Genomic DNA, 24,953 nt, shown 5'->3' with positions numbered 1-24,953 from the left:
GGGAAATTTAGGAAAATTTGGAACTTCAAGGTCCTTAAACTCATTATTATTATAAGAACTGGGAGACCTCTTCAAAGATTTTGGAAATATCTCTGTTGTCTATGCGTATTAATTGTATATTGATACCTTCTAAGTTTTTGTTCTCTGTTCTCTAGAACTGTGCAAACAAATCAGGTGAATCTACTATCTTTATAATCACTCTAGTTGCCATAGCAACTAAATACCACAATGACTCGTTATCTAAATGTTATGTCTTCTACCTAAAATTCATCCTAAGTAACCACTGGTAATAATTTGAGCAATTCTGAGACCTCTTATACTGCAGACTAATCTTGTTTGCTCCAGTAATATGGCTTGAATATGTGTTTGCCTTCAATATTTGAACAACCCAACACAAATTCATGTTTCCTGGGTTATTTGTAGTATCAATTTTTATATCAAATGCAATCACAATTGGATAAATACAGCACTACAAAATAATAATCATTACAAAGGATTAATCTGTAAGGTGTGGATGAGGTGAGGGTAAACGCGAGGACTAATGCGCAAACCCAAAGCTAGAATAATTGGAGCTATCACTGCCTGCAAATCTGAAGGAGCAAAGGGAAGGTGGAGTTACTAGAATTTAGAACAAGAGTGTAAAACAGGGTAAGTTACCTTGAGAGGAGCAGTGACCTTCTGCAAAAGGGACACAACAAATTCAAGTCAAACTCACAAGGGGAATTAGGGAAATAAATACTTGGTTCACACTGATACAACTAATTAATGAGCCCACCTACTGAGGCAGAGAAAAGAAGGAAAAAGAGAAGGAATCTAAAGAGCAAATGGAAGGCATCCTGTATGCCCTTATAGTAACTTTTATTCAAAATAAATATAGCTGAAGATGATAATAACTGAGATCTCAGGGGAAATATTGGAGGGCTAGAGTTAATGGTACTTGAAATAAGAATGCATGATTGGTATTTTTGCAGGTACACACACACACACACACACACACACACACACACACACACAGAATTTAGAAAAGAGGTATATTTAACACTCCCAACTAGGATCAGGGCCTAGAGTTGCAACATCATTTGCTGGACTCAAGAGGCAGACCTTACTCCAACAGTAAAGATGTGATCACATTGTTTTTCTTTTTTCTTTTTTTTTTTTTTAAAGATTTTATTTATTTATTCGACAGAAATAGAGACAGCCAGAGAGAGAGGGAACACAAGCAGGGGGAGTGGGAGAGGAAGAAGCAGGCTCATAGCAGAAGAGCCTGATGTGGGGCTCGATCCCAGAACACCGGGATCACGCCCTGAGCTGAAGGCAGACGCTCAACCGCTGTGCCACCCAGGCGCCCCCCACATTGTTTTTCTAAACCTATTTCCACAGATTATCAATTGGTATCAAGGGCCAATCATTTTCAGAGGCAGAGGATTGAGCGAAGACATGTTCTTGAGAGTAATACCAGAAATCATGGGAATATGGGAAATGTTTAAGTACATATGCATTCCATTTCAAGAGCTTCTACACCACCTTCCTATGCGGCATGATTCTCCTCTTACCCTCACAAATGACTCAACTCTTTAAGGGCATTTTTATTCATGGGAGTCTATTATACCCCATAGGGCCAGCAACCATTTAAAACACTGGCAACCATTTAAAAACCTTAGGCTTAGTCACTATTTAGTCTTAGTAGTCTAAGTTTAGAATTATATATTTAAACAGAAGGACATTTATTCACTCAAAATATTTAATATAGTCCCGAGGTACTCAATTCCATGAGTTACTCATTTTTAATTTTTGACTAGAGTTAAAAAAAATAATGGTTCTACTTTTAAGGCAGAACAAAGAATGTATTTGCAAATTCTGGTAATTGCATAATTAAGTTGAAACATTTGCTGAAAATGTACATGGTGTCAGGCATTCTACTTGTCAGTAATGATACAATAGATAGCAAAACCGTTAAAATCCCTGCCTTAATGGAGGATCCATTTTCATGGATATCTCTATTCTGTTGAAATGCAAGAGTATCTGGTACTAAGATGGATCCACACACTTTATCAGTTGTGGCATCTCACAATAAGTGGGTATGGGTATTGTGAACAATGGAAAAGAGGAGTCAATGGCATAATTGAGCTTCCAGGCAAAGAGAACAGAAAAATTACAGAAACAATATATGATAATGGTAAAGGACCTGAAAATTTCAGTAAATATTTTTAAAATACCCTGTATGCCCACACTCAGAGAGAAGTTAACATTTTGGTATATTCATTTTAATTGTTTTCGATATCTAGAGACATATATTTATGTATCTACATATACATATATAAGTAGATAGATACATATATATAAGTAGATATCTAATCATCCATATGTGCAATACAAATACATTATTTTTTCCAAAGTGACATACTATGATATATCCCTTTGTAATAGCATGTTTTTATCTTGAAGCAATAGCTAATAAACGTTCTTATATATTTATCTATTATAAACTGCTCTGATTAATATACTTCATATAAGCACATTTACTTCTAGGCTCAATTAGCTCCTTCAGCTGAATTCCTAAAATTGAGAATGCACTGTAAACATTACAGATGGTAAAACTGCCCACCATAGGTGGATTTAGAGATAATTATCAATATGGAATAATTGGCATCTTTATACTTTGGACTTTTTTCCAATCAAGAAAAGTTTATATTTTAATTTGCTCACTTTTTCTCATATGTTTCATAGATGTCTGTGAGTTTTATTATATGTAATTTCTTATAAAGCCCTGTTAAGATTTTTTCATAGATACCTTTTATGATTACACTATTATTCTGAATATTCTAACATTGTATTAAACAACATAGTATGATGATTGCCCTATTCTGTATTAAATATCCATTTATCAATTAATATTGTGAATTCCATTGATACGTTTGGCCTTAATCTTTCATCTAGAGAGAAATGTATGTTAAATGTATATAAAAGTTTTTACCAGCCAGTTGAGTATACGAATTCACATCAACAGATGGCAAATAGATGCCAGGATACAAACAAAGCATATAGAAATAGCAATATCGAAACTGCTCTGGCCTTTACTTTCAAAATCACACGGGAAAAATCACCCTTTAATTAATGCTCACTCTTTTATTGTTTTTCTAGATGCTTCTAGTTGTAGCACTGAATTTTCTGTGGGTCGGTGAGTATGCCTCCATTAACATTACGCCTACTTAAATGACATCAAGAAAACGCTGAATAAGCACTTAAATTTGGTCCCTCAATTGAGATAATAACTTAGTACCAACCATTTATTGAGTACTTACCTGTGGGAAGCACTGTACTAAGGGCTTTACCTTTTTTATGCTTCATTTCTTTTGGTGGTAAAATAATCCACTTTGGTGATACAGATAATAAGGCTCAGAAATTTAAGTAACTTATTCCAAATCATACTTTCACTAAAAAAAAAAAGTGAAAGCCTGGCTTTTTTTATTCTAGTGCTTGTGCTTAGACCTCTCTATTCCATTGTACATGTTTAATAATATGGCTTAAGGAAACAAAAGAAAATCTGTGTTTAGTAATGCAAATAATAAGTAAAATCTTACTTTTTCATGCCAGGACTGTAAACTGAATAAGAGTAGAAATATTGTAATTTGACTGTCTTTACAGAACCTTGAACTGTACTTGGTACTTTTTGCTGGCTAACTTGAATCACAGCTATATACTGAAACTGACTCACATTGCAGGGATTGGCAGAAGTAATGCAGAGTTTTAGTCAGAAGACTGGGGTTTGAATCTGTGTGTGTGTGTGTGTGTGTGTGTGTGTGTGTGTGTGTATGCATGTGTAAATGATACACAATTGCATTCAGAAGTCCTGAGATGAAGCTACAGTCCTCATCATCAATCTAATTGTATGACCTTAGGTGAATAATAATGCTTCCCAACCTTAACAATAAAATAATAAGTCATTTAAAAGGGTCATTGAGAATATCAAAGGTGATGATGGAAAAGAAAGTGGTTTACAAAATGCAAACTAATCTACAATCACTTGTGATAATTATTGTTACATCTTTGTTGTTTCAAGTAGTTTAAAAATTGTAGCCAGGGAATCATCCCAAAGGTGGCAGGAGATACATTTGTTAGGAACAAAAGGCCTCTGAAAAGGGAATGAGATGAGACTCTTCTGTAGGGAGTTTCCAGCCGTGCTAGAAGATAACATCTGTCTAATATTCATAAGAGTCATACAGCCTGGCAAAGAACAGCAAAATGAATGAGTTTGCTAATGAGCACTAATTAACCTGTTTGGGTGGAAAATTTGGTTTAATTCAGCGGATCCACCACATGCTGACAGACTGAATTTTAACACTAAGTGACTTTCACTGATTTAATTGATCAGTTTGAATCCCTAAGCATTTTTTGGATCATATGCATATAGATTCAATAACTAGCTACAACCCCAAAAATTTTTAGAGGAAAGAAGTTTTATTGTTGCTTTAATTATTGTTAATATATATTATAACAGCACTTTTACTTTTCAACTTTTAGGAAATACTAGTAATTCAAGTAATTCTTGGAGAATGACAGTTGTCTGTGCTTCTATCCTTACAAAGATAAGTTGTATTAGTGATTTAATACATGTTTTAGATGTTCTATACAGAAGACAAGCACCTCCGGTACAAATGGATAATTTATTCAGCTTTGTGATTTTTTTTATTATAAAAAATACACTGAATGAATTTGGTCCATTTGAACTGTGTATTCTCCACACCCTGGGTTTTGCTGATTGCATATCTTGATGCAGTTCAACATGCTTCTTTGTCTTCTGTATTTTCTGTAAATTGGCACCTGCATCCAGAGACTGGGTCAATATTAGGTTTTATTTCCTTGCCAAGAGTCAAACTTTGACTAGTGGTGGCATATGGTAGGACTGCAAGAGGTAAATAGTATCAAATTGTTTCTAATTTGTGATGTTAAAAGCCACTGATGCTTAATATCTGTGTTGATATATTTAGTTTGTATCTGTTTAATCTATCTACTGTGTTGGTATTCTAGTTCCATAATTGCTTTTTTATTTACTAATTGATATTCTATTATAAAGAGATATTTCCTCTCATTTTCTCTCTCATTACTCAATCTATTGCAACTACTGTCATAATTAAAGTTCAAAATGTTACATCTAATATGACTAAAGGGACTAATGAAAGCCTCTTATTGTTGGCTCCTGTGTCCCTTCTGTATGTCCCTGGACACTGCTCTTGTGAAATGATCTAGCACCATGTTCTAGCATCATCTTGTATATTTGCTTCTCTGGAAAATATACCTGGAATCAGCTATCTCTAAGACTTCTGGTATCTTCCGGTGAGAAAAAGCATTTCAAGACTATACAGTGTGTGTATTTAGATGCTCATTGCTACTGGATGGGTAGTTGTCTTCAGGCCTTTTCAAAAACAACTCTCATGAGTTCATATGGGTAATTTTAATTCAAAATAAAGACAACAGTCTGTAATGAGTTTTACTAAAACTCATTCCTACTACATCTGTGTCTTTCCTTCACACCAGCATTGTTGCTTATGAAAGATACAGGGGATGATAAAATTAGATCATTCCATAATTACTATTTTTTCCTCCCATTTAATATCCAGTTAATCAGAAGTCACAGATTCTATGTCAAAGTCTCTCCAGTATCTTTCAGTTATTTGAATCTTATTCCCTGGTAAATTTCTCAAGAGGAGCTCACAGTCAAAGTTTGTACTCTTTTACTTAAAAGTTTTACTGGATATATAATTTTTGCCTTATACCTTCATACCAACACAAAAAATTACTATGAATACATTTGGTGATAATGCAATTTTTCTTTATTTTACAAGCATATGTACACAGCAGTGAGAAGGAATAATCTACAAAACAGATTTCAATGGTATCTAATGGTGAAAATATTTTGGACTAATATCTTCCTTTTCTGTAAAACAACCAACTGTAATCAAATCTCCAGTGGATTATTTAGCAGAAGAACACCAAAGCTTTAGGATCATAACAAAATTGCTGCTCAGTTGAATGTAGCTAGTTTGCTCAGTGTGTTCAAGAGACTATGGTCACTGGAACCCTGAAGGACCTAAACTGATAAAGGATCTCCCATCTCCAACAATTATCTTACGAGATTTTCCTGGAAGTCTATCAAACTAGAACAGCACAGAATTTGGAAAATTGACTATATAGAAGTATTTGTTTGATCAGCTCGTGACATTTATTATTTCTGTCATATTTCATCGGTTGTAACTCAATCATGTGGCTAAAGCCAAGACAGTCTGGGAAATTTAGTCCAACAGGATGTCCAAGAATAAAAGGATGCAGATTTAGTGAAGAGTCAATGTATAATTTCCTAGAGCTGCCAGAAAAATTACCACTAACTGGGTGACTTACGAAACAGAAATTTATTCTCTCATAGTTCTGAAGGCTAGAAGTCTGAAATCAAAATATCATTAAGTCTATGCTCATTGCAGAGCTCCAGAGAAAATCTGTCTTTTCCTCTTCTAGTTTTGGGTAGGTGCTGGTAATTTTTGGCATTCTTGGTGCGTGCAAGCATAAATCACATCTCTGCTCCTCTCCTCACATGGCCTTCTGTTCTGTGCATCTCTTTGTCTCCAAATTTCCCTTTCCTTATAAGGACAATAGCCATTGGAATTAGGGCCCACACTAATCCAGCATGATAGTCCCTGTTTCCAAACAAATTCATATTCACAGGCACCAGGGTTCAGGAATTCAAAATATCTTTTTGGGGAACACAATTTAACCCACAATAGTATGATAGTCATTGCCACACTGAATTGTGACTTTAACCTTGAAATCCTTTCTCATGAATAATCATAAACTCTCTTTTATTCAAAAGAAGATACCAAAGATGTTATTTGAATAAAAATCTTCTCAGTTGTGAATATTCTCTTCAATATACTGGAGTTCCAATTTTATCTTTCTATAAAGATCATATTGTCACATTCTGCAATCTAATGATGACTACAGAGAATGTGATAAGTTCTATTCCTTTCCCATTAATGCTCTGCCAGTAGTGTGCGAATATTTTCAGAAGTTTAAAATTAAAACAGAAATCAATAAAGCAGCATATTTTTTACTGATAAAATTATGATATCACCAAATTACATTCTGAAGTCTGGCATCACACTTCTGAGTTGAATTTTGGGTTTGAAAAAAGAAATTATTATTAAAATTTCTGATAGCAACCAAGAGCTAGGCTGGATAGTTGAGAAATAGTATTACCGAAAGTGATTCCACTTGGCAGCTGCTCACCGGGAATGATTCTCCTCTGTTTGGGAATGAAACCTCAATACTATGACACCATTCTTACAGTGTGGAGCTATTACTTACTCTCTAGATTAACAGGGCTAAACTTCTGCCTTTACTTTCAAAATGCATCCAGTCTTTTTTTTTTTTTTTTTTTTGCTAGTCATAGGGCAGTTAGCAGATGAAAAATAAGCAGTAGTCATTAATGTGAGTGTATATGAAAGTTTTCTGAGTGACCGACAGACAGCAAGATTTAAAGTAAACCAATTTCCAAATCTTCAATTTCTGCATATTGTATATACTATACATTATATCTTAAAATCAATATGCCAACGAATAGATTATTGTTCAAGACTTTGTGGTGGCTCTTTTCTCACCTCTCCTTCTACAAATAAGCATCTCCTATTTTACAAAACAAAATTCTCAACTCTTCTGAATCTCACTGGTGTGTACCGTACCTGGTGGACAACAAAACAAGAACATCTGTCATGTTTAATAAGTTACAGTACTAATTCATAGGACTAACATCATCTATTTCCATTTCCTGTGTTTTCCAGCTTTGTTGCTTTTAAAAATGCTGGAGGAAGATATAATCCAATTATAAACTTGTGGATAATTTTAAAAAATCATCATTCACTATATAATTTTTTGTCTAGAGTGTGAAAAGTGTACAAAGAAACAAGTGGCATTGTTATAAGAAAATATCTTTCATTCTTAAGGTCTTATTTATTTCAGCAAAGATTTCCATCATTTATAGGTATGAAAACTAAAAATGAAGAATCGCATTCATACTGAAAACTGTCTCATTCTAAAATTTAAAGACTATTATTTATAGAGTCTAAAATTAAAGAAAAATACATAGGCACAATAAAGCAAACCTGAAACTTCCATCTAATGAGGGTGTGGGTTGCAAATAAGAAAGAGGGATGTCCATTTTTCATGTTAATTTGGCAGGCTGCATCAATATAACCTGGTCTAGATTTATTATCTATAAAGTTGAGATGATACTTACATTAACAAGACATCACTGAAAATTGTGGAATAAAAAATTCCAAATATCAACCCCTCTATAAAAGCAATAGAAAAAATAACTGTCTATGGACTCTGAAAAACAAACTGAGGGCTTCAGAGGGGAGGGGGGGTGGGGGAATGGGATAGGAGGGTGATGAGTAGTAAGGAGGGCACGTATTGCATGGTGCACTGGGTGTTATATGCAACTAATGAATCATCGAACTTTACATCAAAAACCAGGGATGTACTGTACGGTGACTAACATAATATAATAAAAAAATATTATTATAAAAAAAAACATTTTCAAATAAAAAAAAAAGGAAAAATAACTGTCAAAAATTATGGGCAGCAAGCTTTTGGAACTCTGGAAACTAATCAGTAGTATATAGCAACCATATGAACAACTATTCAAGAAAAAACAGTTGAATCTTAGGGGAAAAACCCAGGACATTTTGTGGCATTTTAACCTACCATAGCCCATTGCCTATTCTTCAGCCCCGGGGATGATTTTGGAAGTTCTGCCTGCATTTCCAGCACCAGTATCAGAAGGAAAATAACAGATCTCATTTTCAAAAAACTGTGATTACTTGTTTCCTCTGGGGGTTCCCTGGAAGACAGGCTCAAAAGGATTCCCTTCATCTTGACTAAGTTGCACAAGCCCAGTGCTAAAGCTGCTACTCAGGGTATGTTTGAAGAAAACATGTAGTGCAAATGTTTTAGTCCGTTTCATTTGAGGCAATGGATCAAATTTCAAGCTAAAAATTGAATCAGCAAGAAGCTTGAAGAATGAAATGTTTCAGGGAATAAGGGCTTTGAAAAGCTCTGATATATTCCCAGGAATGTATAAGGCCAGGTACAAGTCAAGGATTGTGTACATGCTTGAGACAGTCTTGAGGAAGCCCTAATCCCTCACCTCTGGCTGACCTTGAGGCGATACGAAAGCAGGAACTGAAGGTTAAGGCAGAGTTGTAAATGGCCTGGCTGTGTGTGGAAGACATGCCCAACACGCACACAGAGCCACTCTGCAGAGGCTGGGAGATATTTCTTTTGTTTCAAGTGTTTAAGCATTTGGCCTGTCTGATTATTGGAAGGCCACTAAACAAATGCAAGCAAGATTTCTTGAGCCACATTCAACAAGGAACACAGACTTTACGAAATTAGTTCAGAAAAATCATTAAACAGATGAAATAACTACAACAGGGGAGAGATAATGTGATTTTGCCACATTGTAATGTTCAAAATGAGCGTTTTTCAAAAGATATACAGGATATGAAAGAAATCAGAAAATCTGGCTCAGACACCAGAAAAGGTCAAAAGAAATATAAACTGTCCTTGAGGAATCACAGATGTTGGACTTAGTTTTCAAATACTTCAAATCAGCCATTTTAAATATACTCAAATAGCTGATGAAAACCTTGTCTAAAGAAGAAATAGAATGCATGTCTCGATAGTTTATTATGAATTATGAATAATTAATTATGCCTCACCAAGTAGAGATACCAATAAAGAGATAAAAATTATAAAAAGGAACCAAATAAAAATTCTGGATTTGAAAAGTATAAGAACTAAATCTTTGAAAAAAAAAAAAAAACCTACAGGAGCCCAATAGCACATTTGAGCAGATTAGGGCAGAAGAATCATCAAACTTGAGAATAGGATTACCCAGTCTAAGAAAAAAAAATATTCAAGAAAAATGAACAGAACCCTAAGGGACTTATGAAATTCTATCAAGCATGCTGGTACATGATTAGCTATACTCCTCAAATGTGATGAAAAACATTAATTTACACATCCAAGAAGCTGAAAGAACTCTAAGTAGGAAAAGCTCATATATCTGCACAGAAACATATCAATCAGACTGTAGAATGACAGAGAATCTGGAAAGCAGCAAGAGACAAGGTACTCATTACACACAAAGGACCCAAATAAGACTGACAGCTAACTTCTCATCAAAGCCACATAGGTCAATCAGCAGGCAATGTGCAGAAAGAAAACTGTCAACCAATAACTCTTTATCTGGCAAAATCATTTCTCAAATGTGAAGGAGATAATCCCCTCCCCTTTGAATATGGGTAGAACCTGTGAATATGATATTACTCCTTTGATTAGGTTATACTATACTGTACAGTTGACTTTAATAAAGAAAGATTATCAGGGCATATCTATCCTATTCACAAGAGCTCCTTAAGAGCAAAGAATTTTCTCCAGGTGGTTGCAGAAGGGACATCAGAGACATTCAAATCATGAGTAAGATTTGATGCCATGCATGTTCTCCATCGCTGAGAAGGCCATGTGACTAGGACCTGAGCGCAGCTGCTAGGAATGGTGAGTGTTTCCTGGCCAACAGCTAGCAACAAAATGAGTGCTACAGTCCTACAACTGCAAGGAATCGAATTCTTCCAACAACCCAGTGAGCTTATAAATGGATCTTTCCAGTTGGGAGCCTGCAGATAATTACATAGCCCAGCAACATCTTGATTTCAGCAGAATGTGACCCTAAGCAGAGGACCCAGATAAAGCATGCCAAAATTCTAACACAGGGAAAATGTGAGATAGTAAATTTGTGGTATTTGTTACACAATAACAGAAAACAAATACATCCTGTGCTATACCTTCATTAGCTCATTGAAACTGTTGGAGCTGTTAGCTCACTGAACTTCACAACATGGGCTCCTCATGTGATGCTTTGACCCAAACATGGATACAAGACCAACCTCGGTTCTTAGCAAAGCTGAGGCTGCCTGGAACATAATTTCTTTCTTCTTTTATTTATTAATCTGTAGGGAATACATTTTTAATCACCCAACTTATCTGTAAATAAGTAATACATATGGGTCACAAATCAAAATGTTTAACAAGATATACTGTGAAAACTTCCCAGCCATTGTTACCTTCATCTACACTTCTAACTTGTCCCTCTCCGCAGGTAACCACTACAATTAATTTCTTGATATTCTTCTAAAGTTATTCCAAAATGCATATCTGTAGAAAAGACTGTTAATCACTGACAATATTCATTCTCTCTTTCTTAAATAATACTAGAACTTTTGGTTAGGCACATGGCTATCTATGAGCTGGAAAAATTTCCTCTCCTAGGAGGGGAAACCTATGTTCCCTTTGCTATGTCCTTTCTCATGGCCATTGACAACAGTACTGTAGTCCTAGTAAACCAAGTTGGAAATCTTGATGCCAGTACAGTTCTTCACTGTCTTTCTGAACACAAGTTTACTACTCCCTCTAGATTGTGTGTATAAATACCTCTTCCCTCTTTGGCTTACTATCTTGGTCAGTTTTGCAAAAGCATCTTAATATGTCTTCTTGCCTCCAGCCTTAATGCTTTTGTTTGCAGACTATTTTGTAGTCACAGTGAATAAAAACACAAATTTGATCTGAATGTCTCTCTGCATTCAGTCTAAAAGCCTCCAGTGGCTCTCAATGGCTCAGATCAAGTTTTAAAAGGCTTCACAGGCACCTGTGGCTCTAATTCGTTTCTTGTCACAACCCACTTCATACTATTCTCTCTCTCATTTACCCCATGCTACTACCACATTGAATCCTATTCTCCATTCTACATCAAAGTATTTTGTGTCAGTTTTTGTATCAGGAAATATATTTTTATTATGCCTGAAATAACTTTTTCTTATTACTTTTGTCTTACTAACTATAAGAAAGGTCATATTTATTCATTCTTACAGAAGGGAAACACATTAAATAAAAATTATAATTAAAAGGATATTTAGGCCAGTGTTATACTATATGTTAACTAACCAAAATTTAAATAAAAACATGAAACAAACAAAAAAACAAGTACATTTATGAATCAACACCCATATAATCCCCTCCCAGATCAAGAAATTAAACAGACAGTATCCTGGTGTTTGGTTTCCCTAGATGCCTTGACTTTTTCAAAAAATATTTCTAAAGCTTATCAATGGAGTTTACATTAAATTATTTATAAATTATAAAATATTGCTTTAAGTTGTAATTTTAAGGTATTTATATTACAATTTTATATTAATTTTCTGAAATCATAGCTTCTTTTTACCTCATGAATTTCTTTTTACCAGCACACAAAATGCTATATATTTTACTGAATGACACAACTTTAAACACTATAAAAAGTTATATCCAAGATTCCTTCTTTATACTATTTTTTTTAGATTACGTATCTATAATATTTTACTTTGTAGCATGATGAACTGAGAATTAACATCTTACTCCTTCTTTCCACATAGAAAAAACAAAACATAACAACTCTCGTACTTTGCAATATAAATATCAAATTCACAGAAGTAAATGGACTAAGCATGAAAATAATGTGATTTAAGGTACTAAGGTTCAGCAGAATCTATTGACTCCTTAGTATAATTTAAATGATTTGAATTAAAATGTTGAGTTCATTTTCTTCAGAAAAATCTGGACCATTCAATGATTCTTTAAATAATTGTTCTTTTCTGAATAGAAAACATTCATTCACTCCTCCACAAAGAAATGAGTTTTTGAGCACAAGGTTGTACTAAGAAATAGCCATTATTATAACATTGATTTTAATTTGATTAGATTTTGTAAAGATTCAACCTAATAAAGTTCTACATGGCTTTCCTGGAAAACTTACGAAAACTGTCATCTCATCATCAAAAACAAGAATACATAAAATAAAAGTGGAAAAGAAGATGTAACTTTATTTAGGCAATATCTTAAGCAAAAATATAGGAAACTTTGGGAAATTATGATCAGTTAAGAGATTTATTCTTTAAGTACCGGAAAATGAAAGGGAAGTGTATACTAGTTGACTTTCTGAATATTTCCTTTCCTAAGAAACTACACACTTATTAGAATAGCTAAAATAAAAAATGAATATTGACAATTCCATTTGTTGCTAAGGATGTAGGGCAACAGGAACTCTTATTCATTCATTGCTGGTGGGAATGCAAAATGATACAGCCATTTTGGAAGACAGTATGGCAGTTTCTGACAATGTTAAGCATAGTCTTGTCATACAATGGAGCATTCAGGCTCCTATATATTAACCCAAGTGACTGGAAGACTTATTTCTACACAAAAACCTAACATTAATATTTATTGCAGGTTTATTCATAATCATTCAAGACTGTGAGCAACAAAGATGTTCTTGTGGTATTTGTTATGGGGTATCCTTGTGGTATCTTGTGAAAAGGTTACATACCGCATGATTCCAATGATACAGCATTCTAGAAAAGGCCAAGATGTAAATATGGTAAACTGGTTGGTGGTGTCCAGGTGCTAATGTGTGTTGGGGGGAAAGGGATTGAGCAGTTTAAAAAAAAAGTGCATTTTTATGGTGGTGAAATTATTTCATATGATACTATAATGGTGGATATGTTATACTATACATTTGTCAAAACCCACTGGACTTCATAACACAAAGAGTGAACCTTGTACACAAATTCAAAAAATCATTTTAGGAGATGTATCCCTGGATCCTGAGATAGAATACAGACTGTAACAAAAGAATCTAACTGTATTATAAATGAATGAAATAACCTCATCAGGGCGGGGGGAGATACTGATGTAAGTAACTTTGAAAATGAGTGGAGTCTACAAGATTAAAGGCAAGAAGGTCCACAAATTATTGTATTTTAGTTGATAATGTTCCCACAGGGTTATGGTTAGCAGTTTATGATATAGTACAAAACTAACTAAATGGACTATGGGTGATAGAGTCAATTTCTCACTTTTGTAGTTGGAGGTTACAGATCAGCAAGGAGGGGGGGAATAATCCATGTGGCAATGGATTACAGTTGGAAACATCAGTATGAATCATGTTCAGTTTAATGTAGGTACAGATGATCACATATAGAAATAGTTATAGATTATGTGTATGTATATACACAGGTAAATACACACAGATACATTTCCTTTCTATTAGTTGAAAGGGTGTACATACAAGGACAACTACTAGCAATGAGCACTCATAGCTCCCATCTTCCTTTTGGAGAAATGGTTGAATCTAGAACAGAGGAAGCAAATCTACTAAATGAGCTTGAAGCATCTTATAGTATAAGTTAATAAGGTGCTCACAACACACATATACACATACTTACACACATAACATTGAGGGTATGTCAAAAGGACATGCCCATCAACTGAAAAAGTCTCCAATGCCCAAATCTGGAACAATTTGAGCAAGAAAATAAATAATTTAGCATTGAATTATAACCCAAAGTATAAAATACCCATGAATCCATACAGATATAAAAACAAGACTAAATAAGTAAATATCCTGTGCAGAATTCCAAATAATTCATAGGTCCTCCTCTCTCAAGGAGATTGAACACAACTCCCCTTTCTTAAGTGTAGGCTGCAACCATAATGACTTACTTCCAAAGACTAGAGTTATCGAAAGCAGAATGAAAGAGTAGCTTTACAGTGGAGATTCCTGACAAACACTATTTCAATCCAGTGATCAAGTTTAAAATGTAGTTATGTCATGTTGATACTATGTACTGTTGATATTATATGATAAGAATGACACTTCTCTGTAGCCTTCCTTACTTCCAAAAGATAAGCACAGCAAAATCATGAGAAAAACATCACTCAAATCACAATTGATGGACATTATACAGCATTCATCAAAACTGTCAAAGTCATCAAAAATGAGAAAGTCTAAAAACTATTACAGCCAAGAGGAGCCTAAGAATATATGACAACTACATTTATATATGTATGTATTTTGTGTGTGTGTGTGCATGTGTGAAGGTATACATATATATTCACTGTAATAGTGGTGTCTTACAGTAACCCTTTCATTTATAATTGGGGGCTGTGTATATTTGTGTATTTTGGCATATAATAGCAAAACAAATTTTGAAAAATGAAGTAAATTCCTCACAATATATACATAGTTCGGTTTTATCTGAATTCACACATTGCTTTCCATTTCTTTAGTCAGTAAGAAATTATCTGACAATGTAAAACAACATCTTTGCCTCCATAGTGTGAAAGTTTGAATTATAGGACTGTATATTCTCCTTCTGTTTAAATTGTACTTTTCATAAAGTTCAAAAGATGCTTGAAATACTCCATCACACCATCATTAAACAGAAAACCTAATAGCAGGTATAATAAAATTTGTCTACCTCATTTTTTTCTTTGTCTTTTTAATCTTTACTTGTCAGAGAAGATGAAAATAGGGAAGAATGAAGGGAAGGGAGGGAAGGAAAGGAAAGGGAGGAGAGATGGGAAGGGGAGGGGAGGGAAGGAAGGAGGAAAAGAAGGAGAGAAGCAGGGAGAAAGGAAAGAGAATGAGGGAGAAAGGAAGGAGGGGGGAAGGAGAAAGGGAGGAAGGGAGGAAAAGAAACAAAAATCATGTTTTCCTACTCAAGTCTTCTAAACACTGGCATTCCCTTTATGTCTGCTGTATTATTATAAAAAATATTTCAATAAATTCCTTACATTTGTTAAAAAGAAAATGAGATATTGTCATATAGGTGATGTGTATGAAACCATTTGACGGATTTTTTCCCCATAGGGAGATTTAAACGGTGGTATCTTATGTATAATACAGGTTACTTTTGAAGATACATTAAAATGTTAAACATTCAAACCAAAGTAAATAAGTCACAAACTTTTAATAACTCCATGGTACAGTGTACTCAAGATAATTTATAGAGAATTAAAGAGTATTTTCTCAATTTCTTGCTTTCTTCATGCCTGAGTTCTTCAAGTTTCTGCCACTAATAATTAACAGTTACAAAGCCTGTTGACTTTAAATGTACATGAACACATTGACCTTTACACAGGCAAAATTAAAACAAATTGTAAGGACTTTGCCTTCTTGCCTGATCTATCAAAGTCAAGCAGTAACTGTCAAAAATCAATCCACATTGTTCTAACTAATCTTTGTATGATTAATTGCTTCTAAGTCATTGAATACATTTGTGTCCCTGAGTTATCATTAAAATAGAAATTTTATAATAGAAAAAAATTGACCCACCCTTTAATGTCTTAGTTAAAATCTTAGTATATTTTGAAAAATATATTAAATGCTACAAGTGAAGGAGAGAGAGCTCGTATGGATATCTAAAACATAAATGATTTTCATTTTGTTCCATGAAAATATGTGCTTCGTCACAAATACTCTACAAGGCCACATAGTTAATGTTCATTCTGATAGAAGAACATATTTCTGGACTGCCTGTCTAATGTTCTATCCACTGTATTAAACTGCCATTGTAGTATTTGCATTAGTATACCTAAATTAGATTTTAATTGTATCACATTTTCTGACTGCATATTTCTTAGAAGGAAAAAGAACACGTGGGTTGTCTGTCTGCCCAGACAAATCCCAACTTCGTTATGTGTCTTTCTAGGAAGTGACAAATCAAGGTTTTGGGTCCAAATGGAGAATACACATCTAAAATTAAGTCTTGTGACTTACATTGCTGACTTTGCAATATATGGTTTTGAAAAATAATAAAATAAAACATGATTTTATAATTGGCATATATAAATTCCCATCATAACAACTGTTAAGATTACAGCCATGCTTTTAAAGAATGTATTTGTATCTTTGTCATCCTGCATGTATTGAGAATCCAAGTACTCTACCCTGGTTTCCCCTTCCCTGTCATTTTTCTGTGATTTAGCCCATCAATCTCTCCTCTATCAGCTATGATCTCTGTCCCACATGCTGCCGTTCTGATTTTCTGACATGATCTTATTTTACCTGTCTGCAGTGCACTATGTGCCTTTTTTCTGATATGTCAATAAAAAAGGTTAACTCCAATAATTACTCTATCCAACAAACTAATAAGTATATTTCTGTATGTAGACACTGTCAATTTCACAAAACAACATTTGCACAATATAATTTTTATTTCATGCAAGTGGCTTCACACTAGAATAAATAATATCTGTTCAATATATTAAGAGAGAGAGGTTGGGTAAGATTTAAATGTCTCAGGAATATCAATAGGTAAGAGTCAAATGAGAATTTTCAATGATTCTATTTTTAAGTGTATTTTAAACACAAAATCTTTATAAAGAAAGGATAATTTCTCCAGTTATTTTTTCCAGTCACAGAAAATGTGGTACTTCAATAAAAAAATAAAAATTAAATTGATACTTTTTCTTTCTTTCCAATGGCTATTTTCTTTCTCTGATTTTCTAAGAATATTACACAGAACTACTGAATTAGAAATACTGTTTGATTTAACCCTTGAGGAAAGAAAAACAAGATACAATAAGTACAAGTGAAACTCAGTATATAGTGAAAGCAATTCTAAAGTGATGTATTTTTATAGTAATTTTTTCTAATACTTTTTCACTATTGGGTAATCAGATGTTTTCTAAAGAAACAGGTGAAATTAAAGGCATAGAGTCTCAAAAATAGCAGTTTTTAAAAACAAATGTCTAGAGAACTATGTCCTCATCTTACCTCACATCAATTTTCATATTAGAACTGATATCTTATTATTCAAATACCTAATATATATTCATTGAATTTCCTTACTGTGGCTAGCACCATGGGAAGCTACAAATATGCTAGAACATAATTTCTGAAGTCGTGTTCTAATAACTTTTTATATCCTATAATCTTACTATTAAATTTTTATGGCTACCTCATCAGCAAGTACAATGGATATATGTACTCAAATTAAAGGTTATTAATACAGTTTATATAGAGAATAAGCAAATATTCAATACTATATAAGAAATAAGATTTTTAAAAGCAAAGTTGCATAATCTAGCACAGTTAGGAAATGTGGCTTCTGTTAATTACATGGTTAAAGGAATGGTATTGATTTGGCACACTGGGATTTAGCGATTTAAGATCATAACAGTCTCGATGGATATAAAGCCTAAAGCCTTGTCATTAGCCTGACCATAGTTGATGCAGATTTGAGAATTGTATTTACAGGTTGAATTTATTTAAAAATAAATTACGACAGCAAAAATACTCCATTATTTTTCAGTCTGATGTTGTGCAGATGAAAATCCATTTTATTAGATGGTAACATTTTAAAATATTATTTTAATAATACAATGAATACTTGTCTCTTTTGTAATCACATATTCGTGATGTTCTATAGTCTTACTATTTCATGAAATGTAATGAAATGAGAAAATAAATCCTAACTCCAGGTAAAACACTATACTTTCTATAACACATATAGATGTTTATCATTATATGTCTTTCCATAATTTTTGAATAAAAATAAAAGCCTCACATATTACATAAAATATTCTGCTTCAGGATACATTCATATAAAAATAGGGTTATGAATTTATACGTGCAGTAATATTTATTATCAAATGATAAATGAAGGTCAAAACTATTATTTCCTTTCCATAGATAACTAAGAGACAAAATATGATTATTTAAGAATGTCTAAACATAGAAAAATGGGTATATAATATTATCCATTAATTTTTCAGAATCAATGCTTGTTTTTAATGTAACCTATCTTGAAATAGTTTCAACACTCTATATCAGGTCCAGGAAATTCCATTTGTCTACTCACTTCACTTTAGCTTTGGTGTCATTTAATGCCATCTTTTTTTCTCTTATACTTTCAGTCTAAATCAGTTATATTATTTCCATATATCGAACCAGTTGCCAAAGTCAATTATAGAGTCAATGTAATAAATTCAATCTAACAATTAATTAGCAACTATTTTCTCACTAGTCACTTAGTTAAAAACGATGCAATTATTTTTCATTTTGACATAATATTTCTCCAGAGACTAAGCTAGAATACATACTTGATCTAAGCTAAAATACTTAAATACTTAAAAAGGTACTCTGAAAATCTAAATAAAGAGCTTCAAGGTTAATTCCATTTCTCAATAAAGTTCTGACTTAAGCAGGGCTTGGGACCACAACAGTTTTCTCTGTTAACCACTCCAGGAATATATTCAGGGTCAGTTTCCAAAAGAGCCAATGCTATTTTTTTTTATAAAGATTTTTTATTTATTTATTTGACAGAGAGAGAGACAGCCAGTGAGAGAGGGAACACAAGCAGGGGGAGTGGGAGAGGAAGAAGCAGGCTCATAGCGGAGGAGCCTGATGTCGGGCTCGATCCCATAACGCTGGGATAACGCCCTGAGCCGAAGGCAGACACCTAACTGCTGTGCCACCCAGGCGCCCCAGGCCAATGCTATTTTTGAACACTAGTAATACCACAAGAAAAAAAAAATTGTACGGTATATAAAATTTTAAAAAGGAGGGCACAACATAGTCTAGAATAGATCCATACCACTTTCTCCTTCTGTCCTCATGACAGCATCAGAAATCGAATAATATTGCAAACTTAGCTATGTTCTCGATATCATTCGCTGTGTTCATAAACCAAGTCTTGTTGTGTTTAAAGGTAAACATAAAGACACATTTCTTAGATATTCCCTTAGGTTTTCCAAAAATAGCATGTAATACACACTTTTTTAAAGGTTGCTTTCTCATCCAGCAATACATATGGAAATACCCCCAAGTGTCCTATTAATAATAGTGGCTAGTAATAAACCAGTCGGCAGAACGACTGAAATAATCCACAGAACATAAGTAGCATACTTTATCAACTTTTCCCATATTGACTCTATTTTTTGACTTTATGAAAAAAAAGTTTCAATGAATTCTAGTTTAAAAAAAGAATTTGCTATACATTACATCGTCTGGAATGAAATGGTGAGTTGTTTTATTATTAATTGTGATATATTTTCCACATTGCTCTCTAAAACAGCTATCAACTCTCACAGTTCACCCAGAATGTGTCAGAGCACACTTCTCCTTTCACTCTTGCCAAAAATAGATATTATAAGAAGTATATTATAATGTTACTTCTATTAAGTAATGTATCATTGCTCCTCTAATTTCTATCCCTATTATCAGTAAATTTGACTAGGATTCCATGTTTGTATTGGTTATTTGGGATTGTTTTACAGTAAAATTCCTCTCCATGTACCTTGTCCAATTCTCTATTGGATTTAGTTATTTTCTTCTTGTTAGTATTTAAGTGTTCTTTGTGAAGTATAAATGCCAAAACTTTGTCATCCCTATTACAACAGAACTTTCATATTTATTTCTTGACTTTTTAATGTATACACTGAATTTTAAATTACATGTATTTCTTTTTTATAGTTAGCATCCTAATTAATCAATAATGGGTCTTTCATCCTCTCTGCCACTCTTTCTACATATTTTGAAAATAATAGAGAAAACATGTCCTTTTCCAAGGTCATTTCACACCGAGATATAATGCTTGCCAATATCCTGCAAGCTTGACTATTTGTTCACTCCAGGAATATATCTAAAGGTCAAACAGATGTTGACTGTAATTGAACTTGTCATTAGATAGATTAGGCCATTTTCTGCATCAGAGATAAGAAAAATAAATTATTAAATGTGTCTCTGATTACTGTTCTTTCCATCAATCACAAAAATGTCTTAGCCATCTGATATTACTCTATCCTCAATCTAGAGAATAGTTCTAAGAGTCTCAGTGCATGAAATTCTGGTCTCCTCAATCAACCTGCTTCTTCATTTTCAAAGGGTCAGTTGAATGATCTCAAAAATGATATAAATGTATTAAAAGAATATCAATTAACATAAAATTTTTGAGAGTATTTTTAAATTATTTTTATTACCAAATATAAGTTTGCTAAAATATACATGATTATTATTTCTCACAGAAAGGCCCATGTTAATAGCATTTAGTTATTCATTTTTTATATTTGCATAATAAAATTCAAATTTTTATAGTTGGTTTTTATAAATCGTTGCTGATTATTATTTGGTCAAATATATCTAAAAGGTACATGGTTGTGTTTCCAATAAAGAAATACAGGCATAATGTAAAAATACATAATGTATCAACACATCCCACCACGAGTGGGATGCCATGTTTATGACAGAATTGTGCATGAAAATTTATCTTGTCATACATAGTATCCCACTGAGAAGTATTATAAAATACTTATTTACATTAAATACATTACATTACATTACTTTATTTACATTACTTATTTATATTAAATTGGGAAATACTGAAATCCAGGAAAATGATATAGAATCTTATGCTATAAAGCAAATATAATTTAAAAGATATGATATATTATTTGCCATATTCAGATAAAAGCAGTTTATGGATAGGAAGTAAGAATGGATGAATGTCTTAATGTGTATACACAAAATATATACAGATATAGTATATGTACACATCTAATATATATTATCAATACCACATATAAGATTTTATACATATTAGTTTATTATCTATTAGTTAATATGTTAATAATGTAGTGTATAATAATAAATAAAACATATTATTCACATACAAACCAATATATGATTACTAAGAATTATTTCATTAATTTTTAAATATTATATGAATTATATCATAATTTTATTATATATTAATGCATATCTAGTACATTTTATGTACATACTATATATAATAAAATATGTTAAATTTATTGCCTAAATGTAGTAATTTCAGATGTAAAGTAAAAATTGAATATAAATCAGAGTATTTTAAGATTTACACTATTTATTGAATTTCATTAATGTGATAATATTAATGAGACAAAAACTTATCCAAAATTACTTTCACTCATGAACATACATGACACTTGAGAATATATGGCATTTTCTACTAAAGTATAACAATTTTCTTTTTAATCTAACAGATTAGTCATGAAAATTCATGTGAGAAAATAAAAATTAGTGAGTTATTTAATGGCTCCTTAATATAAAAACAATTCTTATGGAGAATCTAAAACAAGGAAAATGAATTCAGCTAAAGATCTAACATTTTAAATGAATCTTTATTTGAGGAAACTTGAAATAAATGACATAACTGTTTCATAATGCTTCAGGGCATGATCATTTTCAAAGTGAATGTACAACGCAAATATTCTGTCCAGTACTCTTTTAACTACTTAGTAGCTATAAAAATGGACATTTTACCTGCTTCATAATTAGGTTTATCAAAAAATTATTATATCTAGAATAGGTACCATAAAACAGACTCTTAATTATAGAGGACAAACTGAGGGTTGCTGGAGGGGAGATGGATGGGGGATGGGTTAAATGGGTGATGGGTGTTAAGTGGGACAGTTGTTGTGATGAGCACTGGGTGTTGTATGTAAGTGATAAACCACTAACTTCTACATCTGGAACTAATATAACACTGAATGTTAACTAACTGGAATTTAAATAAAAACTTGAAACTAAATAAAATAAAATGTTTATTCTATTTTTTCACAAAAGCAGATACTCTTATTTTAAAAAAATACAAACAGAATATTTCAAAACCAGTAAAATATTTCTTTCAGATATCTGGACCAGAAACAAAGTAGAGGACATTGGTGTCACTCTTGAAACAGTTCTTTCAAACAGATAGTGAAAAGAAAGGTGAAAACAGCTAATGCCAGTCAGTGTCAGTCAAGTTTAATCTTATGCAAGCAGAATTTAATCGGATCAATGCATTATGTTTCAGAAGGCATCTCTCAGGTAAATTCTCTAAATTAAAATTAAATTGAGATACTCAAATAGACTTCTGTGATGATAATTACATTCTATATGCGTATTGAGCTTCCAATACACAGATATATTCTTCCATCAATACAAATGTGTTTATAGATCATGTATGTTGAAACCATTTTTGAAGGACTATAAGCATCTGAGAATCAAAGTTTGGCTAATACATGCATACATATTGCTCAGATTTTATATATACCTAAATTTATTGAGTACTTATTACTGACATCATGCTGTGTGTTTGTGTCCATTTATCACAGCTAGCCCACATTACTATATTCTATTTATCTTTATTTAAACAGATGAGGAGGCCATGGCTCAGAGAGTTGAAGTAATTTTCCCAGTGTCACATAGCTTGTAAGACCCAGGGTAAGAATCTAAATCCTTCTGTCTACCTTCAACAAAAAGTTGTTCTGGCCTTTTTCTTTGCCAAGAAAACCCCAAAAGCTAAATTAAAAAGAGGATATAAAAAGTCACTGAAAGGAGACTTGACAGTCTTATAGGCAACATTTTTTCCCCTTACTTTCCCAAATAGAAAATCTTGCACACATCCATTTATGTACCTTACAGAAAAATCTGTAGACAACTACTTCTCATTGGTGATGATATATCTATAACAAGATAATTCACTATTTAAATGAAAGCTTCCATGTATTTTTTCTCAACTCTGATCCAAAATACAGATAAATTCTCTGCATATGGATCAGAAGAATATTGTTAAAATTCCCATGCTACCCAAAATAATCTACAGGTTCAATGCAATCCCTATGAAAATTCCAATGGCATATTTCATAGAACCAGAAAAAAGAATCCTAAAATTTGTATAGAACCACAAAAGACCACAATAAACTAAGCAATCCTGAGAAAGAACAAAGCTAGAGGTATCACTGATTTCAAATTATACTACAATTTATAGCAGTCAAAACTACAATTACAGCAATCAAAACAGTATTTTGTGCCAAATACAAAACAAACACATAAGTCAACAGAATGGAATAGAAAGCCCAGAAAGAAATCCAGCACATATATGCTCAATTAGTCTATGACAAAGAAGGCAATGATATATAATGAGGAAGAGATAGTCTGTTTATGATTCAATGGTGCTGGGAAAACTGGACAGCTATGTACAAAAGAATGAAGCTGAACCACCACCTTATACTATATACAAAAATAAACTTAAAAAATGGATTAAAGGGGCACCTGGGTGGCTCAGTCGGTTAATCGCCTGCCTTCAACCCAGGTCACGGACTCAGGGTCCTGGGATCGAGTCCCCACATTGGACTCCCTGCTCAGCAGGGAATCTGCTTCTCCCTCTCTCTTTGCCCCTCCCCCTGCTTATGCATGCTCTCTCTCTCTGTCAAATAAAATCTTAAAAAAGATGGATTAAAGATTTGAATGTAAAATCTGAAATCATAAAACTCCTAGGAGAAAATGTAGGTAGTAAGTTCTTTGACATTGGTATTAGCAATATTTTGGGGGACCAGTCTCCTCAGGCAAGGGCAATAAAAGCACAGATAAACAAATGAGATTACATCAAAGTAAAAACATTTTGCACAGCAAAGGAAACCCAAGCAAAATGAAAAGGATACCTAGTGGATAGGAGAAAATATTTGCAAATCATACCTCTGATAAGGGGTTGATATCCAAAATACATAAAGAACTTACACAACTTAATATCAAAACAAAATAAAAATAACCCAGTTAAAAAATGGGCAGAGGACTTGAATATTTCCCAAAGAAGACATACAGATGGCCAATACGCACAAGAAATTATGTTAAATATCACTAATCATCAGAGACATGCAAATCAAAACTACAATGAGTTATCACAGCATACCTGTCAGATCGGCTATCATCAAAAAGTCAAAAAATAACAAGTGTTGGTGAGGATGTGGAGAAAAGGAGACCCTCATACACTGTTAGTGGGACTGTAAACTGGTGCAGCCACTATGGAAAATGGTATGGCATGGCGGGGAGGGGGTTCTCAAAAAGTTAAAAATAGAACTACCATATGATCCAACAATTCCACTTCTGGGTATCTATCTGAAAAACACAAAACACCAATCCAAAGAGATATATGCACCCCCATGTTTATGGCAACATTATTTACAATAGCCAAGATATGAAAACTTCAGTGTCCATCTATAGAAAA

This window comes from Ursus maritimus, unplaced genomic scaffold (assembly GCF_017311325.1).
Source record: "Ursus maritimus isolate PB19 unplaced genomic scaffold, ASM1731132v1 scaffold_10, whole genome shotgun sequence".
NCBI classification, from domain to species: Eukaryota; Metazoa; Chordata; class Mammalia; order Carnivora; family Ursidae; genus Ursus; species Ursus maritimus.
This window is presented reverse-complemented; position numbering follows the sequence as displayed.